This window comes from Phocoena sinus, chromosome 11, assembly GCF_008692025.1.
Source record: "Phocoena sinus isolate mPhoSin1 chromosome 11, mPhoSin1.pri, whole genome shotgun sequence".
Classification (NCBI taxonomy): Eukaryota; Metazoa; Chordata; class Mammalia; order Artiodactyla; family Phocoenidae; genus Phocoena; species Phocoena sinus.
The window spans coordinates 57,692,316-57,711,613 of NC_045773.1; the positions used below are offsets into that span (position 1 = coordinate 57,692,316).

The 19,298-nt window shown below is 40.3% G+C and overlaps 1 protein-coding gene and 1 pseudogene across 2 annotated transcripts in view; both read right to left on the bottom strand.

Moving 5' to 3' along the window:
- The window catches only part of KHDRBS2 (KH RNA binding domain containing, signal transduction associated 2), a 721,722-nt gene that overhangs the window by 301,378 nt on the left and 401,046 nt on the right, over nt 1-19,298 (bottom strand). The gene's annotated exons all lie outside the window — the stretch shown is intronic.
- Nucleotides 10,971-12,583, bottom strand: LOC116762847 (annotated as a pseudogene).

Sequence of the window (19,298 nt, forward strand, 5' to 3'; positions counted from 1 at the left end):
TGTAAATGGACTAAATGCTCCCACCAAAAGACACAGATTGGCTGAATGGATACAAAAACAAGACCCTTATATATGTTGTCTATAAGAGACCCACTTCAGACCTAGAGACACATACAGACTGAAAGTAAGGGGATGGAAAAAATGATATTCCATGCAAATGGAAACCAAAAGAAAGCTGGAGTAGCAATTCTCATATCAGACAAAATAGACTTTAAAATAAGGACTATTAAAAGAGACAAAGAAGGACACCACACAATGATCAAGGGATCGATCCAAGAAGAAGATATAACAATTGTAACTATTTATGCAGCCAACATAGGAGCACCTCAATACATAAGGCAAATACTAGCAGCCATAAAAGGGGAGATCGACAGTAACACATTCATAGTAGGGGACTTTAACACCCCACTTTCACCCATGTACAGATCATCCAAAATGAAAATAAATAAGGAAACACAAGCTTTAAATGATACATTAAACAAGATGGACTTAATTGATATTTATAGGACACTCCATCCAAAAACAATAGAATACACATTTTTCTCAAGTGCTCATGGAACATTCTCCAGGATAGATCATATCTTGGGTCACAAATCAAGCCTTGATAAATTTAAGAAAATTGAAATTGTACCAAGTATCTTTTCTGACCACAACGCCATGAGACTAGATATCAATTACAGGAAAAGATCTGTAAAATATACAAACACATGGAGGCTAAACAATACACTACTTAATAATGAAGTGATCACTAAGAAATCAAAGAGGAAATAAACAAATACCTAGAAACAAGTGACAATGGAGACAGAACGACCCAAAACCTATGGGATGCAGCAAAAGCAGTTCTAAGGGGGAAGTTTATAGCAATACAAGCCCATCTTAAGAAGCAGGAAACATCTCGAATAAACAACCTAACCTTGCACCTCAAGCAATTAGAGAAAGAAGAACAAAAAAGCCCCAAAGCTAGCAGAAGGAAAGAAATCATAAAAATCAGATCAGAAATAAATGAAAAAGAAATGAAGGAAACGATAGCAAAGATCAATAAAACTAAAAGCTGGTTCTTTGAGAAGATAAACAAAATAGATAAACCACTAGCCAGACTCATCAAGAAAAAAAGGGAGAAGACTCAAATCAATAGAATTAGAAATGAGAAAGAAGAAGTAACAACTGACACTGCAGAAATAAAAAAAATCATGAGAGATTACTACAAGCAACTCTATGCCAATAAAATGGACAATCTGGAAGAAATGGACAAATTCTTAGAAATGCACAACCTGCCAAGACTGAATCAGGAAGAAAAAGAAAATATGAACAGACCAATCACAAGCACTGAAATTGAAACTGTGATTAAAAATCTTCCAACAAACAAAAGCCCAGGACCAGATGGCTTCACAGGTGAATTCTATCAAACGTTTAGAGAAGAGCTAACACCTATCCTTCTCGAACTCTTCCAAAATATAGCAGAGGGAGGAACACTCCAAATTCCTTCTATGAGGCCACCATCACCTTGATACCAAAACCAGACAAGGATGTCACAAAGAAAGAAAACTACAGGCCAATATCACTGATGAACATAGATGCAAAAATCCTCAACAAAATACTAGCAAACAGAATCCAACAGCACATTAAAAGGATCATACACCATGATCAAGTGGGGTTTATTCCAGGAATGCAAGGATTCTTCAATATACGCAAATCTATGAATGTGATAAACCATATTAACAAATTGAAGGAGAAAAACCATATGATCATCTCAATAGATGCAGAGAAAGCTTTCGACAAAATTCAACACCCATTTATGATAAAAACCTGGCAGAAAGTAGGCATAGAGGGAACTTTCCTCAACATAATAAAGGCCATATATGACAAGCCCACAGCAAACATCATCCTCAATGGTGGAAAACTGAAAGCATTTCCACTAAGATCAGGAACAAGACAAGGTTGCCCACTCTCACCACTCTTATTCAACATAGTTTTGGAAGTTTTAGCCACAGCAATCAGAGAAGAAAAGGAAATAAAAGGAATCCAAATCGGAAAAGAAGAAGTAAAGCTGTCACTGTTTGCAGATGACATGATACTATACATAGAGAATCCTAAAGATGCTACCAGAAAACTACTAGAGCTAATCAATGAATTTGGTAAAGTAGCAGGATACAAAATTAATGCACAGAAATCTCTTGCATTACTATTCACTAATGATGAATAATCTGAAAGAGAAATGAAGGAAACACTCCCCTTTACCATTGCAACAAAAAGAATAAAATATCTAGGAATAAACCTACCTAAGGAGACAAAAGACCTGTATGCAGAAAATTATAAGACACTGATGAAAGAAATTAAAGATGATACAAATAGATGGAGAGATATACCATGTTCTTGGATGGGAAGAATCAACATTGTGAAAATGACTCTACTACCCAAAGCAATCTACAGATTCAATGCAATCCCTATCAAACTACCACTGGCATTTTTCACAGAACTAGAACAAAAAATTTTGCAATTTGTATGGAAACGCAAAAGACCCTGAATAGCCAAAGCAATCTTGAGAACGAAAAAAGGAGCTGGAGGAATCAGGCTCCCTGACTTCAGACTATACTACAAAGCTACAGTAATCAAGACAGTATGGTACTGGCACAAAAACAGAAAGATAGATCAATGGAACAGGATAGAAAGCCCAGAGATAAACCCACGCACATATGGACACCTTATCTTTGATAAAGGAGGCAGGAATGTACAGTGGAGAAAGGACAGCCTCTTCAATAAATGGTGCTGGGAAAACTGGACAGGTACATGTAAAAGTATGAGATTAGATCACTCCCTAACACCATACACAAAAATAAGCTCAAAATGGATTAAAGACCTAAATGTAAGGCCAGAAACTATCAAACTCTTAGAGGAAAACATAGGCAGAACACTCTATGACATAAATCACAGCAAGATCCTTTCTGACCCACCGCCTAGACTAATGGAAATAAAAACAAAAATAAACAAATGGAACCTAATGAAACTTCAAAGCTTTTGCACAGCAAAGGAAACCATAATCAAGACCAAAAGACAACCCTCAGAATGGGAGAAAATATTTGCAAATGAAGCAACTGACAAAGGATTAATCTCCAAAATTTACATGCAGCTCATGCAGCTCAATAACAAAAAAACAAACATCCCAATCTAAAAATGGGCAGAAGACCTAAATAGACATTTCTCCAGAGAAGATATACAGAATGCCAACAAACACATGAAAGAATGCTCAACATCATTAATCATTAGAGAAATGCAAATGAAAACTACAATGAGATATCATCTCACACCAGTCAGAATGGCCATCATCAAAAAATCTAGAAACAATAAATGCTGGAGAGGGTGTGGAGAAAAGGGAACACTCTTGCACTGCTGGTGGGAATGTGAATTGGTTCAGCCACTATGGAGAACAGTATGGAGGTTCCTTAAAAACCTACAAATAGAATTACCATATGACCCAGCAATCCCACTACTGGGCATATACCCTGAGAAAACCAAAATTCAAAAAGAGTCATGTACCAAAATGTTCATTGCAGCTCTATTTACAATAGCCCAGAGATGGAAACAACCTAAGCGCCCATCATCGGATGAATGGATAAAGAAGATGTGGCACATATACACAATGGAATATTACTCAGCCTTAAAAAGAAACCAAATTGAGCTATTTGTAATGAGATGGATAGACCTAGAGTCTGTCATTCAGAGTGAAGTAAGTCAGAAAGAAAAAGACAAATACCGTATGCTAACACATATATATGGAATTTAAGGAAAAATGTCATGAAGAACCTAGGGGTAAGACAGGAATAAAGAAGCAGACCTACTGGAGAACGGACTTGAGGATATGGGGAGGGGGAAGGGTTTGCTTTGACAGGGTGAGAGAGAGTCATGGAAATATACACACTAACACACCTAGTAAAGTAGATAGCTAGGGGGAAGCAGCCGCAAGGCACATGATATTAGCTCGGTGCTTTGTGACAGCCTGGAGGGGTGGGATAGGGAGAGTGGGAGGGAGGGAGACGCAAGAGGGAATATATATGGGAACATATGTATATGTATAACTGATTCACTTTGTTATAAAGCAGAAACTAACACACCATTGTAAAGCAATTATACCCCAGTAAAGATGTTTTTTAAAAAAAAATGATGTGGTACATATATACAGTGGAATATTACTCAGCCATAAAAAGAATGAAATAATGTCATTTGCAGCAACATGGATGGACCTAGAGATTATCATACTAAGTGAACTAAGTCAGACAGAGAAAGACAAATATCATATGATATCCCTTATATGTGGAATCTTAAAAAATGGCACAAATGAATTATTTATGAAACAGATGAGACTCACAGACACAGAACACAAACTTATGGTTACCAAAGGGGAAAGGTGGTGGGGGAGGGATAAATTAGGAGTTTGGGGTTAACATATACACACTACTATACATAAAATTGATAATCAACAAGGACCTGCTGTATAGCATAGGGAACTCTATTCAATATTCTGTAATAACCTAAATGGGAAAAGAACCTGAAAAAGAACAGATATACATATATGTATAACTGAATCACATTTCTGTATACCTGAAATGAACAGAACATTGTGAATCAACTATACTTCAATATAAAATAAAACTTGAAAATAAATATATACTACATATTAGTTGACTTGAGTACTACTGAGTTCTAAGATTTTGGAGTCATAAAATAATTATGCATATGAATGGGTAGTTATAGTTTTATAGCATTTATAATTTTTATGCTTAATTTACTAAAACAGATATTCACTGAGAAGTAAAAATATAAGTTCAGAAGTAGTAATAATAATCATTTGTATTTTTCTGATACTATTTTATTATTATTTTATTTACCACTTTAATGTTAAAAGACCCTTGAGGGATAAAGAGATGCAGAGAGAGAAATAATCATATAAGCTTGTGAAAACTTTCATAAGGGACAAAGACAGGTAAAGTTATAACAATTCAGGGTAAATAAATGTGAAAAAATTAAATTCCAGTCATTTAAAATAAATAAATAATAAAAGACAACTTAATATACATGTTTAATTTGTATACAAAACTGGATTATTCCAAAGTTTTTATAATAAGGCCAATCCATAGTATGAAGACAACGTTCTTGTCAAAAAAATAAGTTATACTTACACATAAATTTTAATATCATTTTAGATAGGATTTGAAATTATTGGGATTCTGCACTTCAAATAATAAAGAACACTTTACTACTTTGGGGTATACTTGCAGTGAATAAGACATACACACACTAATTTACTCCTTACATTGCAAGTTGAATTATAAATTTATGTTAGAATTTCTGATTGGTTTGATCTGCAGGTTTGGCTTCAGATAAAAGGATTCAAATAATTAACAGTGAATCTGATAGGAGTTTATCAATGCTTAAATAATACATGCACATCTAAGACCTTTTAAGAATTAATTGAAATTTTAATTTTATATTTCCTGTGATGTCCAAAAATTGTCTTTTTTGCTACCAAAATCAGTTTTTAAAATTTGCTATCTTGAAATAACAACAAAGATATTCACAGCATTGGGCTTCCCTGGTGGTGCGGTGGTTGAGAGTCTGCCTGCCGATGCAGGGGACCCGGGTTCGTGTCCCGGTCCAGGAGGATCCCACGTGCCGCGGAGCAGCTGGGCCTATGAGCCATGGCCCCTGGGCCTGCGCATCCGGGGCCTGTGCTCTGCAACGGGAGAGGCCACAGCAGTGGGAGGCCCGCGTAGCGCAAAAAAAAAAAAAAAGATATTCACAGCACTGTTATATGTTCCTTTTTCTCAGGGTGATGCAAACTGTCCCTATGAAACAATTTCCATGAAATTCATGATCTGGACAAAAAGACCTGGGACATCCTCAGCCCCTACAAATAGGTTAAGACACTTTGACCAGCTTAATAAACAAGAAAGTATGGGAGGTAATGGGTCTTGTGCCAATATCAAATCTGTAGCGAGTTGGAAAGGGTAGGAAGCTATTTCAGAAAACAACTACTGCTGTGCTAGACACACTATTATTTAGCAAAACATCTTAGGCTATTAGATAATAGCTCTTAGCAAACACAAGGTGAGTTTTAACCAGCCCAGGGTAAGGACCAGAAAAATTCATTAAGAAAATGTGGTCAGAGAACAGTTAATTAATATTTACTAAAAATCTGCTCAATGTATTACTCTACATAAGGTCTGTATCAAGGCTTTATAAAGCATATTTATCAAAGGGGATTGAATATCACGAAGTAAAAATGTTGTGGACTTGAACTACTAGTGATGGTGACTTGTTACTCCAAACTGTTTTCTCTTCTTTAACCATTATTAAAGTCATACTGCACACTATGTAAAAATCACCAAAGAATAAGATAGCAACTATATAGATTTTATGTAGATATTCTGTAGGATTATTGGGAGGGTGTATATTCTATCTTGTTCTATTTTACCTTAGTAAACATTAGCCACTGATATATGAGGTCTAGGAACCAAGACCTTATGAATGAGCATGAGAGACTCATGTGTTTAGTCTTATGCCTTTGCCAATCCTAGCTTATAAAGTCAGCCACGACCTCAGGTTAGATTTAGGGTGTTAGATAAATATTTATATAAAACTAAATGAGAGACTTCAGTTGCTATTCTAAAAATACCAAGTTCCATTTGTTTAGGTAGAGTCAAAGTGACTAAATTTTCTTCAGGAAATTTTCTTGGCAACTTACTGTGCACATGATATAGGAGCTCTATCTGCATTTTAAGTTGAAATAGGCATTGCAGTAAGTCCCCTACATACGAACATTCTAGTTGTGAACCTTCAAAGATTCGAATGTACGTTCTCATGTCCAATCACGTAAGTTAGGTCATGTGTCTGGCGTACATTGTCACGTGTATGCATCCTCTACAAGTGGTTGTGCTTTTGTGTACTTTACTGTATGGTACTGTACAGAGTTCAGTAGTACAGTATCTTTATTTCAAGGCCAGGATGTCTGAAAGCAAGCGTAAAAACAGCAGTGATGTAGCTGGTACTGCTAAGAAGTGCCAAGTGATAATGATGGAAACAAAAGTTAAAATCATTGAGAGAGTGGAGTGAGGAGAAAATTAAGTGTCGCTTCTTCTCATAACATGAATCATTCAACCATCAGCATAATTATAAAGAATAAGAACAACATCATGGAACATGTGAAATCTGCTGTGCCGATGATGTTGACAATAATATTGAAGAAGTGTGGGAAAATGTTGGAGGAGATGGAGAAATTTCTCAGTGTGTGGATGCAGGATCAGGATCAGTGTCCAATCATGCTCAGCTTAATGATGATTCAAGAGAAGTCTGAAAGCCTTTATGAAGACTTGAAGAAGAAACATGGCAAAGAATCAGAGGTGCATCTTTTAATGCCAGTCATGGCTGGTTTCATTGATTCAAGGCTAGAACCAACCTTCGCAATGTAAAAGTAAGTGGCAAGGCAGGCAGCATGTGCATATATGGTAGATGCCCAGGAATTTCCTGAAATGCTTTGAGAAATTATTGATGTAGGTGCATACATTGATGTAGGATGACACATGACTGTACTGGAAGAGGATGCCAGATGAAAGTTACATCTGTTAAGGAAGAAAAGTTGACGCCAGGCTACAAAGCAGCAAAGGATAGGCTAACTCTGTTGTTTGGTGGCAATGCTTCTGGCGATATGAAGCTGAAGCATCTTTTAGTTTACCATTCAGAGAACCCAAGAGCCCTTAAAAACATACCCAATGGCTCTCTTCCTGTTGTGTGGAAGAGTAACCCCAAAGCCTGGGTTACACAGGCCATTTTCCAGGACTGGTTTTTCCACCAATTTATCCTGGAGGTAGAGAAATATTGCTTGGAGAGCGATGTCCCATTCAACATCCTTTTGCTGCTTGACAGTTCTCCGGCTCCCCTCCCACCCCGCCCTCCATTCACGGACGACTTTCATTCCAACGTCAAAGTAGTGCATCTGCCACCTAATATTACATCGCTCATCCAACTATGGACCAGGGAGTTAGAGCGACTTTCAAGAAATATTATTTACATCACACTTTTTGTCAGGCAGTAAAGATGAGTGGTGAATCAGGAACAACCTTGCAACTATTTTGGAAGGACTATAACATCTACAAGGCCATAAAAAACATTGACTTTGCTTGGCGTGAGGTTACAGTCATCAACATGAATGGGGTTTGGAAGAATATTTGACCACAGTTTGTTCATGATTATCGTGGATTTGAGAAGATGGATAAGGATTCCACAGAGGTCTTCAGCAATTCAGTGACCCTTAGTGAGAAGCTGGAGCTAGATCTGCAAGAGGATGACTTCACTGAACTCCTTGCTGTGCAACATGAGGAGGTTACTAATGAAGACCTGATGGAATTGGAGGTCGACAGAAAGGATGAAGAGAGACAACAGGTAGAAGAAGTAACCAAAGAACTGAAGAGATTCACAACACAGGAAATGGCAAGGGGATGTTCTTTATTTGAGGAGGCACTGTTAGTTTTTGAGGCACAGGACCTGAACATAGAATGATACACGAAATTTGCAGCAGCCATTCAGAACGCAATCCAGTGCTACAGTGTCATCTATGAGGAGGAAAAAAGAGCTACTACCCAGTGATAGCTACTACTATCATTTTTTCAAGAGGGCAGATAGAATTGAATCCAGTAAGGAACCAGAACCTGTGCCATGAACATCAGCCATGAGTGAAATTGCAGCTTGCCCTCCATCTCCTATTGCCGATGATCCTTCAGTTCTACGATCTCCCATCTCCTCTCCCTCTTCCATTCAGTAACTCTTCTTGTCTGTTCACTGGATACCAGCCCCTGTATGCCAGCTATTGTACTATCTACTGAACTTTTCAAGGTACTATACTGTAAGATTGAAAATGTTTATTTTATGTTTGTTTTATTTTATGTATTTATTGTATATTATGTATTTTATGTATTATTTGTGTGAAAGGTATTATAAACCTGTCACAGTACAGTACTATATAGCTGACTGTGTTAGCTGGTACCTAGGTTAAATGTATTGGACTTATAAACAAATTGGACTTACACTCTCAGAATGGAACTGGTTCATATGTAGGGGACTTACTGTAATTTAATACTTTGGCATATAATATATACCTTAATTTACAAGTATGAAAAATGAGCTCTTGGTTAACACAGAACTGATGATAGTTATTGGTACTGATACATTGACCTAAGGGACCCAAATTCTTAACAAAGAAATCATCATGATAAGGATATGTTTAAAGGAGAGTGCAAATTCTGTGTATGAATAAGGTTGATAGAACATGGACTACATGGGTGATTTTTATCAATAATCTTGCAATTCCAGTCCTTCCCTGGACATGAAAAATTTATATATTCAAGATAGTAAAGCATCTAACCAGCTGGAGTTTTAAAAGTGCCTAAAGAAGTTTTCTTAAAATAAATCATCCATTTATTTATTAAATGTATTTTATTTATTTATTTATTTTTTGCCACAGAAACATCTTTATTGAAGAGAGTAGGGGTCATGCTGAGTTGGAGACATGCAGTGAAGGGACATTCGTGAGCTGTCCTTGGTTTCAGGGTCTGCCCTTGACCCCCTAGGTCTTCAGAATCTCCATCAGGCTCTTAGTCTGGCCAGGGTGCTGTGAAGTCCTTCAGTGCCAGTAACTTAGGTTTCGTGTTTTGGAACTGTGACCAGAATGTACATTGAAATGGGGGGTCCAGGATTTGGGATCCCCTCAAGGCCTTGGTGCCCCTCATGTATTAGAGATGTAGGCTTGAAGATCTGGGGCATTGCGGCTGGGGGTCTTGGAATTTTGGTGTCTAAAGATCCATGGACTCAGGGCATTGAAGTCCTCTGGTTTCCAGAGATGAGAATTCCTGTTTGTTGTCCCCTAGTGCCTACGAATAGGGCTTGAGGTGCCCCGGGAGCCCGGAATGCATATCTGGACCACAGTCTCCTCCATCCCAGGCACAAGGACCTCCATGACTGGGGTTTCCTAGAGGCTTGGATTTTTAAAATTTGGGATTCCTGGGGGATTTGGTGTTTCCATGATTTGGGGGTCCTGGGAGTTAGGGTTTTGGAGTCTCCTAGGGGTTGTGGGACTTGGGGACCCAGGAAAGTCTGGGACATGTACTCTGGGGTTTGGAATCCTCAGAGTCCCAGAATGGGGCCTTCAAATTTTGGGGTTCCCCAAAGGGGGAAATAATTACTTAAAAAATAGAGAATTTTCTGGGAGCCTGGCCAGCACAGGTGCTGTGGGCTGAATGGGGTGGGCTTCATACAAGGTACTGGGGGTTTCTTGAGAGTGCAGAGGACAGGAAGACTTGGCGGCCCTGTAATTAGCACTTCCAGGACTGTTTTGGGGCCTGTAACTTGGAGGTGACAGTGGGCTGGTTGATGTAGGTCTCTTCTTGAGGGGTAAGAGCAGGGTTTGTTTTTAATGGAGGGAGTCTCTGATTGCAGTGTAAGCATTTGGGGGTGACCATGGGGGTCAAAATATCTTGAGGGGACTGATGTTAAATGTGAGTCTGTTGCTCTAGAGGTGTTTCTTTCAAGGGGACTTGATGGGGGTGTGGGGGGAATCTTTGTTAATAAGAAAGGGTTCTGAGCCAGTGACTCAGGAATGTTCTGCTGTAGAGCATTATGTAGAGAAAGTTACCATCATTTGGAGTGATGTGGAAATCTGTTTTTGGGGGGTCTGATCTGAGGGGTTGGGACTAGCCTAAAGGTACTACACTTAGGGAATCTTTTTCTGGGTAACATAGGGTCTATATTTGGGGCGTTATCACAGGGGAATCTGTTAATAATGGGGCCTTAGTGATCGAGGGCTGGCTAACGGGGTCTCTCTTCTGGATACGTTACTGGGAAACGCTATCTCAAGTGACTAGGGGGCTCCTTGTGTCAGGAGATGCTAGAGGGGTCTCTGTGTCTCTGTGGAATGTCCAGAGCCTCTAAGACTGCATCTCCGCCCTCAACATCAAGGGAAACCAGCAGCAGAAGAGCAACCTAGAGATGGAACTCTCTGATGTGATGTCCTTTGGGGTCCAGACTGTTGTGAAGGTGTTTTGGTCTGCATCATTGTCACTTGATTCACTTTTGGCTCCAACACTGTCCCCAGGGGCGTTAGTGAATCCACCAATCCTCTGAATTCCAGATGCTGGTACAAAGACTCCATGCCGAGGGGGGCAGGTGAAGTACCAGACACTGAAGACAGAGCCATCGTGCTTGCTGATGGTCTAGCTGGATGCCATACCAGTAAACTGGGACAAAGTCTGGCTTCCCACAGAAGTGCACAATCCCTTGCTTCTGGCCTGTGATGAGGACTTGGTCTCCAACCTCAGCCTTGGCTCCCTCACGCTGCTGCAGGCCACCCAGAGTCAGGGCTGACGGGTGCCTTTTCTTACCTTTGTGTTCCCTGCGATCTTTGCCAGTGACTTGGGAGAAGTCCATCCAGGGAGTCCGAGGTGTGGAGGTGACAGATCAGGAAGGTGCGCCCACTGCCTTGGAGATCTTGGACAAAGAGGCAAAGAGACCCTGCTTGGGAGGGCAGATGAAGTACCTGACACCCCCAACACTGCCATCATTCTTGCCCTCAGGTTCATCAAGCTGCATGCCTACCCACCAGCCATTGGCAAACTCTGGGGTCTTTCAGAACTGTAGCTGTGGGTCTTCTGGCCATCCAGTAGCATGCAGTCTCCCAGGTGCAGGCCTAGTGTGCTGAGCATGGCATTGCCTGGGACGTTGTCATAGTTAGGTAGCGTGACCCTAGGGAGGGCGCAGGAGAGCGGCACAGCCTCCTCCAGTAGCGTCCACAGCTCCTTGGCCACCAGCGCCCCTCGGCCTTGTCCAGGGATATGTCCATGGGGCAACTTCTCTGGGACAACCTCCGCTGGCACGGGTCCCTTTCTGTTCCGAAGTGCCGGGTTGGCGCCATGTTCCAGCAAATTATTTGGCCGTGCCCAGCCCTTCAGCGATGTGCAGGGCTGAGCCGTGGCTGAAGTCACTGCACTTGGAGTTCACCACTCGGGGCCATACACCCTTCAGTAGCATGTGCACGAGACCGGGCACGTCAAAATAGGCTGAGTAGTGAAGCATGTTCATGTTGGTCCAGCAGCTGTGCAGGATCACGTCTGCGCCCAGCACCAGCAGCTGCTGCAAGAGGCGCACAGCCGTCGCGGGGAACTCGACTCCGTGGGCCCCAGCCTTGTAAGTATAATGGAGCAGTGTCATGTTAGGTCAGCCCATCACGTGGCAGCCTCATCGCAGAATCTCGTTGCCAATGACATCGATCTTGTACTGGACTTGGGGCACCCACTGATGCACAATGGTGAACAACTCAGCGATGGTGGTCTGCGGGTCATACAGAATCTCTTGAAAGGCAGAGTCGTTGGGGTCAAAGAAGGTGAAGGCGTAGTCCTGGGGGTGGGGGGGCGTGCTGAGGAGTAGGCTTCTGCCAGCGCTCCTGGGTGGGGCTGGGGGGCTCTGGGACAGGCTCATAGTCCTCCTCATCTTCTTCCTCCGCCTTGAGCGGTGGGGCCATAGGGGTGGGACCTGTCTTAGTCATGGTCCTTAGTGGCCCTAAGGGGCCAGGTGCAGAGTTGGGGGTGGACTTCAGGCAAATCCTCGGGTGAATGGGGCTGAAGACCAAAGCTGAAATCTGGGAAACTGGAGTAACTGGGTGTCGGTGTCTGGGGAAGTGATCGGGAAGAAAGAGACTGAGAGAAGGGGACGAGGCACATAAGCAGACGGGAGATGGGGTGGAGAGGGTTATTCAATGTATTTTTGAGCAGCAAGTAGTGCCAGGCACTGAGGTAAGTGCTGAAGACACAGTACAGAAAAGGCCTGAACCAGTGGAGCATAAGTGAATGTAGATACTGCATCCCTATACTTGTTCAGGAAATGTTAGAGCAAGCAACTTACAGCAACATACCTGGGCAAGGACAGAGACCTTCTTAAAACCCTCTGAGTCACTGTTCACCCAATTCAACTTTGATTCCTTCTGTTGGTTTAGAAAAATTTTTATTGCCAATGTTATGCTAATGTTTTAGTGGCTGCTACTCTTTTGTTATATTTACTAGTTTGTTTTATTTTTATATTCTGCATGTAAGTAATATCATACAGTATTTGTCTTTATCTGTCTGACTTATTTCACTAAACGTAATACTGTCCAAGTCCACCCACGTTGCATGTATATTTTCAACTAGTGTTTTTGTTACTTTTGGATATGTGCCCAGGAATGGAATTGTGAGATCATATGGTAGCTCTAATTTTAGTTTTTTGAGAAACCTGCATACTGTTTTTTCCACAGTGGCTGCACCAATTTACATTCCCACTAACAGTGTACAAGGGTTCCCTTTTCTCCACATCATCACCAACATTTGTTATTTGTGTTCTTTCTGATGATAGTCATTCTGACAGGTGTGAGGTGATATCTCTTGGTGGTTTTCATTTGCATTTCCCTGAAGATGAATGATGTTGATTATGTTTTCATGTTCCTGTTGACCATCTGTATGTCTTCTTTGGAAACATGTCTATTCAGTTCTTCTGCCCATTATTTAATCTGGTTGTTTGTTTTCTTGATGTAGATTTGTATGAGTAGTTTAAATATTTTGGATATTAACCCCTTATTTGTCATATCATTTGCAAATATTTCTCCCATTCAGTAGGATTTTGTGGCTGCTACTTTAAAATTTTGTTTTATTAAAAAAAGTTGAACTCTAAAGTGAAAAAAATGTATTAACTGAGGAGAGCTATGTAAATATCTCATGAGAAAATCTCTCCTAGAAGTTCTCCTTTGTTTTCTCCTAAATGAAAATGCTGTGATGATTTCTTCTGAGTTATCTTTTAGTCAGGAAACAACAACCCACTCAGTCATGATAATTTTTTAAAAGTTATTTGAAAAGAGTATAAAATATGCTTTGCCTGCCTTTTGAAAAAATGTTATACTTTTATTGGGCTTGCAGCTTCTAGCTATCTCCACTATAATCACGAAAACTCATTGCATAGTATTCTTCCTGAATATTTAATCATATTAGAATAGAGTAATCCTTAAACATAATTAAAGTGCTACTTTTTCAAACAGTGTATTAGAGGAGAGCAGAATTGTTTGCCAGATGGGAAAGGTGAATCTGGCACAGAAGATGAGCAAAAGTGAGCTAGAATGAGAGTATCCAGCTAATGTGAAGGATGCTGAGTGAAAATTCCAGCTACCGAATACTTAAGAAAGGAAAAGAAGAGACAGTTGATAAAAAACTTTAGTTCCATGGTCAGTAACTGAAGAAATAGACTTGTTGTGGTATATGAGTGCAATACAGTAAAAGAAGTATTTGAAAAAAATATGATGTGAAAGTTTCTAAGTAGCCTCGTGAAATAAATCAGAATTGCAAAGTGAAAGAACACAGATTTAGAGTTTGAAGACCTGGGTGCTGTCCTTTATTCCTTTCCTTGCTTCATTGTTCTTGCAAGGAACCGCCTGTTGGATTGTTCAGCTGGGTTTCCCTTTCTCAATTTGGTAAGGTCTCAAATGGATGGTAAATGGTGTTTGCCTATCTGCAAGGTGGATTTTTTTCAGCATTCAAAAAGTTCTTGTGCTCGAGCCTCTTTGTCAGGGGCAAACCTCTAAACAAGGAAGACTTGGATTGCTCTGGTGGGCATGCAGGGGGTGGCAGGCTGGGCTGACCCTCTGAAGGGGGAATGGGACATCTCTCTGTTCTCAGGCTTCCCCCAGGACTCAATCCCACAGGACATCTGTATAGCTATCCTCAAGGGCACTAGAGTCAACTGCATCAGGCAGTCCCTCTCTCCTTCTTCCACAAAATGAACATACACAGCGAGTAGTCAGAGTCAATCCAATTCTGCATGTTGCTGAAGGGATTCACTGCAGGAAGCCACCAGATGCTCTCAGCCATCAGGGCATTGATGGTCCTTTTCTAAGGCTCCTTTCAGGGCTTGGATATCCACCCTCCCTAACGCTGCATCTCAAAGGTTAAAAGTAATGCCTGATTTCTTGGAATCACGTCCAACATCAGATAGTTTAAGACCCTTCAGCCTCCCTACCAAGATGCTTGTGTCTGTCAAGTCCTTTCATCAAAGACATGGAAGAAGCATTGGGTTGGCCAAAAAGTTCATTTGGGTTTTTCCATAACTTCTCAGGGAAAAACCCAAATGAACTTTTGGCCAACCCAGTAGTATCAAGAATTGGCATTCAGGTCATAATCTTTCCCCAGCCCCCTTCACCACTCATTTAAAACATTTATTCTGCAAACGCTGGTTGGGAGAAGGTAAACATTTAATTGTTCTATAAGAACAATGCTCTAGGATCCATTAGCATTAAGTCTGTTCTCTGTAATGAAGGTTATCCTTTGATTTGTTTTTATCCCAATGAGAGAAATTGTAGGCTCTCAAGAGCGGAGATCAGCCAAAGGAACTTCAGTTTTCCTTTACTACCTATGAAATGCAGGGTCAGACAACATCTGGATACTATCTACAATGCTCCTGTCCTTTGCCTGAAAATGGGCTTTTTACTTTGTTCTAAAGATCCAGAGTACCAGCAAAGCTCGTAGCACTCAGTGCTGGGGACAGAAGGTGATTGTTTCTACTGAAACTGTACAAACATAACATGGCTAGGACCAGGAAGGGAGCATTTGGCACTCTCTTACTGCCTTTCTCGGTGAAGAAATAGATTATTATTAAATATGTTAACATTATATAGATTAAATAATCAAATATGCTTATTTGTTCCATGTTCTAAGAATACAGTGAACAAGATAGCCCTCATTGAGCTTAGATACTAATGTGTGGAAAGAGATAAAAAAGCAAAAAGCAAAGAAAGGAATAAACAAGCTCATTTCAGACAGTAATATGCTATGAAGAAAGGAATCAGGGCAACAGCACTGAGGGCCTGGGGAAGCAGGTTTAGAGGGGACGTCAGCCACAGTCTCTCTGAAGAGGTAACAAAGGACTGAGATCTGAATGAGAAGGAGCCTGGAGCCCTGGTCTTCTAGGAGCTGGAACATAAGGCAATGAGCCAGGAAGGAGTTGAGCCTTTTTAAGGGACAGAGATAATGTCAGTGCATATATATCATGACTTTAGTGAACAGCAGAGAGAGTGATATGAGGTCAGATAAGCAGGCAGGGGCTGAATCATAGTGGTTCTTCTTGGCTTTATTCTAAACATAATAGAAGGCCTAGGTAGTATTTATCTGGACAGTGAAATAACCAGTTTTATATCTTAAAGGGAATATTAGGGACATAATAAGGAAAATAGATTAAAATGGAACTAGACTGGAAACGGGACAGGGTTGGGACAGTGTTGAGCAGTGCACGTACCAGTGCTGTCGTCTGTGCTGCCACAGTGAGAGGGGAGGAGAGTGAGCATGGACTCAAGGGTGATGCCTAGATTTCTGACTGTGCAAAGGATTTAATCGTGATGTCGTCACTGAGATGGGAAAGATAGTGAATGTGAGTTTCCTTCTTGTCTCTCTTCTTAAAAAGGAAAGCACCCTGTTTAATAAAAAATTTAAAAAGGCAAAAGACAAAGACAATCATAAAAAGGAAAATAAATACCTTCACATGAAGGTACCTAGGGATCAAAAATGAAGAGGTAGAAATTTGTTAGTTTGAGGTGAAAGAGAACAATCCAGGAAGATTTCCATGTATAAAGTGATGAAGCCATGACAGAAAATTGATAGGGTTAGGGAACAGCTAATAATCCAGTTTTCCTAAAGCATCACATCTGAGGTGGACAGTAAACAGTGTGTGGATGGAACACAGATTGGGACGCAGGGCTTGTGTTCTCAAGACAGTGAGTGCTCACAGAATGACCTCACCAAGCATTGGCTTTGGAGAGACACTCAGGTATGTGGACGAGGGATCTGAGTCAAGGGTATGCTACTTAGTTGTTCTACTAAAACCTGATCATGGTAAGATCTTTCATAGCAGTCCAGACGTGAGACAAGAAAGGTTGAATGAGGGCAGAATTCAACTTTTGCTTTTAACTAGTTTTTGTCCCTTTGAACAAGCTATTTCTGGCCTTGTTTTCACATCTGGAAAATGAATAGGTAGGTGCAATCCAACTTGTGGAAAATGAACAACTTGATTAAAAAATGGACAAAATATATGAAAGACACTACACAAAAGAAGATTTACAGGTTGCAAAGAAGCATATGAAAATGTGATCAACAACCTGTGCCATTAAGCAAATGGAAATTAAAATAATGAGATATGACCACACACCGATTAGAAAGGCAAAAATTCAAAACACTGACAACACCAAATGATAGCAAGGCTATGAAGCAGCAGAAACTCTTATTTATTGTTGGTGGGAATGCAAAATATGGTACAGCCACTTCAGAAGACAGTTCGGTAGTACCTTACAAAACTAAATATACTCATCGTACAATCCAGCAATCATGCTCCTTGGTATTTACCCAAAGAGGCTGAAAATTAATGCGAATGTTTAGAGAAGCTGTATTCATAATTACCAAAATTTGGATGCAACAAAGAAGTCCTTCAGTAGGTGAATGGGTAAATAAACTGGTATATCCTGACAGTCGAATATTATTCAGCGATTAAAAACTGTGAGCTATCAAGCCATGAATAGACATGGAGTGAACTTAAATATATATTACTAAGTGAGACAAACCAATCTAAATAGATGGCTTATGATTCCAATTATATGACATTCTGAAAAAGGCAAAACTATGGAGCCAGTAAAAGAATCAACGGTAGCCAAGGGCAGTGGGGAGGGAGGGATGAATAGGTGGAGCACAGAGGATTTTTAGGTCAGTGAAACTGTTCTGTATGATACAATAATGGTGGATACATGTCTTAGTCATTCAGGCTGCTATCACAGAATACTGAGTGGCCTATAAACAACAGAAATTTATTTCTCACAGTTCTATAAGTTAAGTCCAAGATCAAGGAGCTGTCATATTCAATGTCTGGTGAGGGCCTACTTCTTGGTTCATAGATAAACTTCTTTTTCTCTGTGTCCTCAGATGGCAGAAGGGGTGAGGGATCTCTGATGTCTCAAATAAGGGCTCAAATTTCATTTTATGAGGGCTCCACCCTCAAGATTTAATCATATCAAAGGCTCCTACCTCCTAATACCATCACATTGGAGGTTAGGATTTCAACATATGGATTTTAGGGGGACTCTATAGGAATACATGTCACTATGACTTTGTCAAAACTCTTAGAAAATATCCTCCACCAAGAGTGAGCCCTAATATAAACTATAGACTTTGGGTGATAATGATGCTTCAATGTAGGTTCATTAATTGTAACATCTGGTGGGGGATGGTGACAATGGGGGAGGCTATGCTTCGGGGGTGGGGGGCAGAAGGTGTATGGGAAATCTGTGTACCTTCCTCTCACTTTTGTTGTGAACCTAAAACTGCTGTAAAAAATAAAGTTTATTTACAAAGGCAACCAGGATATGGCATGATGCTATGATATAAAGACCATTTTTATCAAATTGAAACAGCTCACGCAAGCTTAACAATTCTGGTGCTGGATAAGTATGTCTTTGCTCATCAGAGGTAGGAGGCTGCTAAAACCTCCTCTTTCTGGGCTGCCTGGTCCTATTCATGGCTCCCCAGTGAGTGATGAGGGTGGAAGCTCTATTACCCCCATTTATAGACTCACAAGTTAAGTAATGAATGTGAGGCAAATCACAAGCAGGAATTTAGTGGTAGAAAACGTTTTAAATGCCTCGTATTTCTCATCTTTATCCCAGTTAACTTACTCCTTTTTTATTTTCCTCTTGTCTGAGATCCTGTCAGCCTAGGCCTATTCAGAAATTAAGCATGCTGTAATCAAATGAGCATAGATTTCTGAATCAGAGCTCCAAGTCCTTTAGTCTACATACATTATTATAGGCTGTATGGGGGATGCCCTTCCAAATCCATGTGTTCTTTTTGAAAACAGAAAAGGCAGTCAAAGAATATCATTCTGCCCTTGTTGTTAAACTGGTATTATTGCTGTTGCTGTTGGTGGTGGTGATGAAGTTGAGTTTTTGACCTGTGTGTAAAGTGTGTTACTGGCAGCTATCTGACTAAGGAACTGAGACTAGTGAAGCAAATGATTAGATAAATGTAGACATCAGATAGGCAGCTTTCTAGGCCTAAAGACAGACATTCTGAGCTCTAGTTTGGATTCTGTCTGTGTGACATTACAAAAATCAACTTTCCTCTGTCTACTACCTATTTTCTTATCCATAAGTGGAGTAACAGAAAACCTGACACCACTTCTGGAGATCTGAAGAAAACTCAAACTAC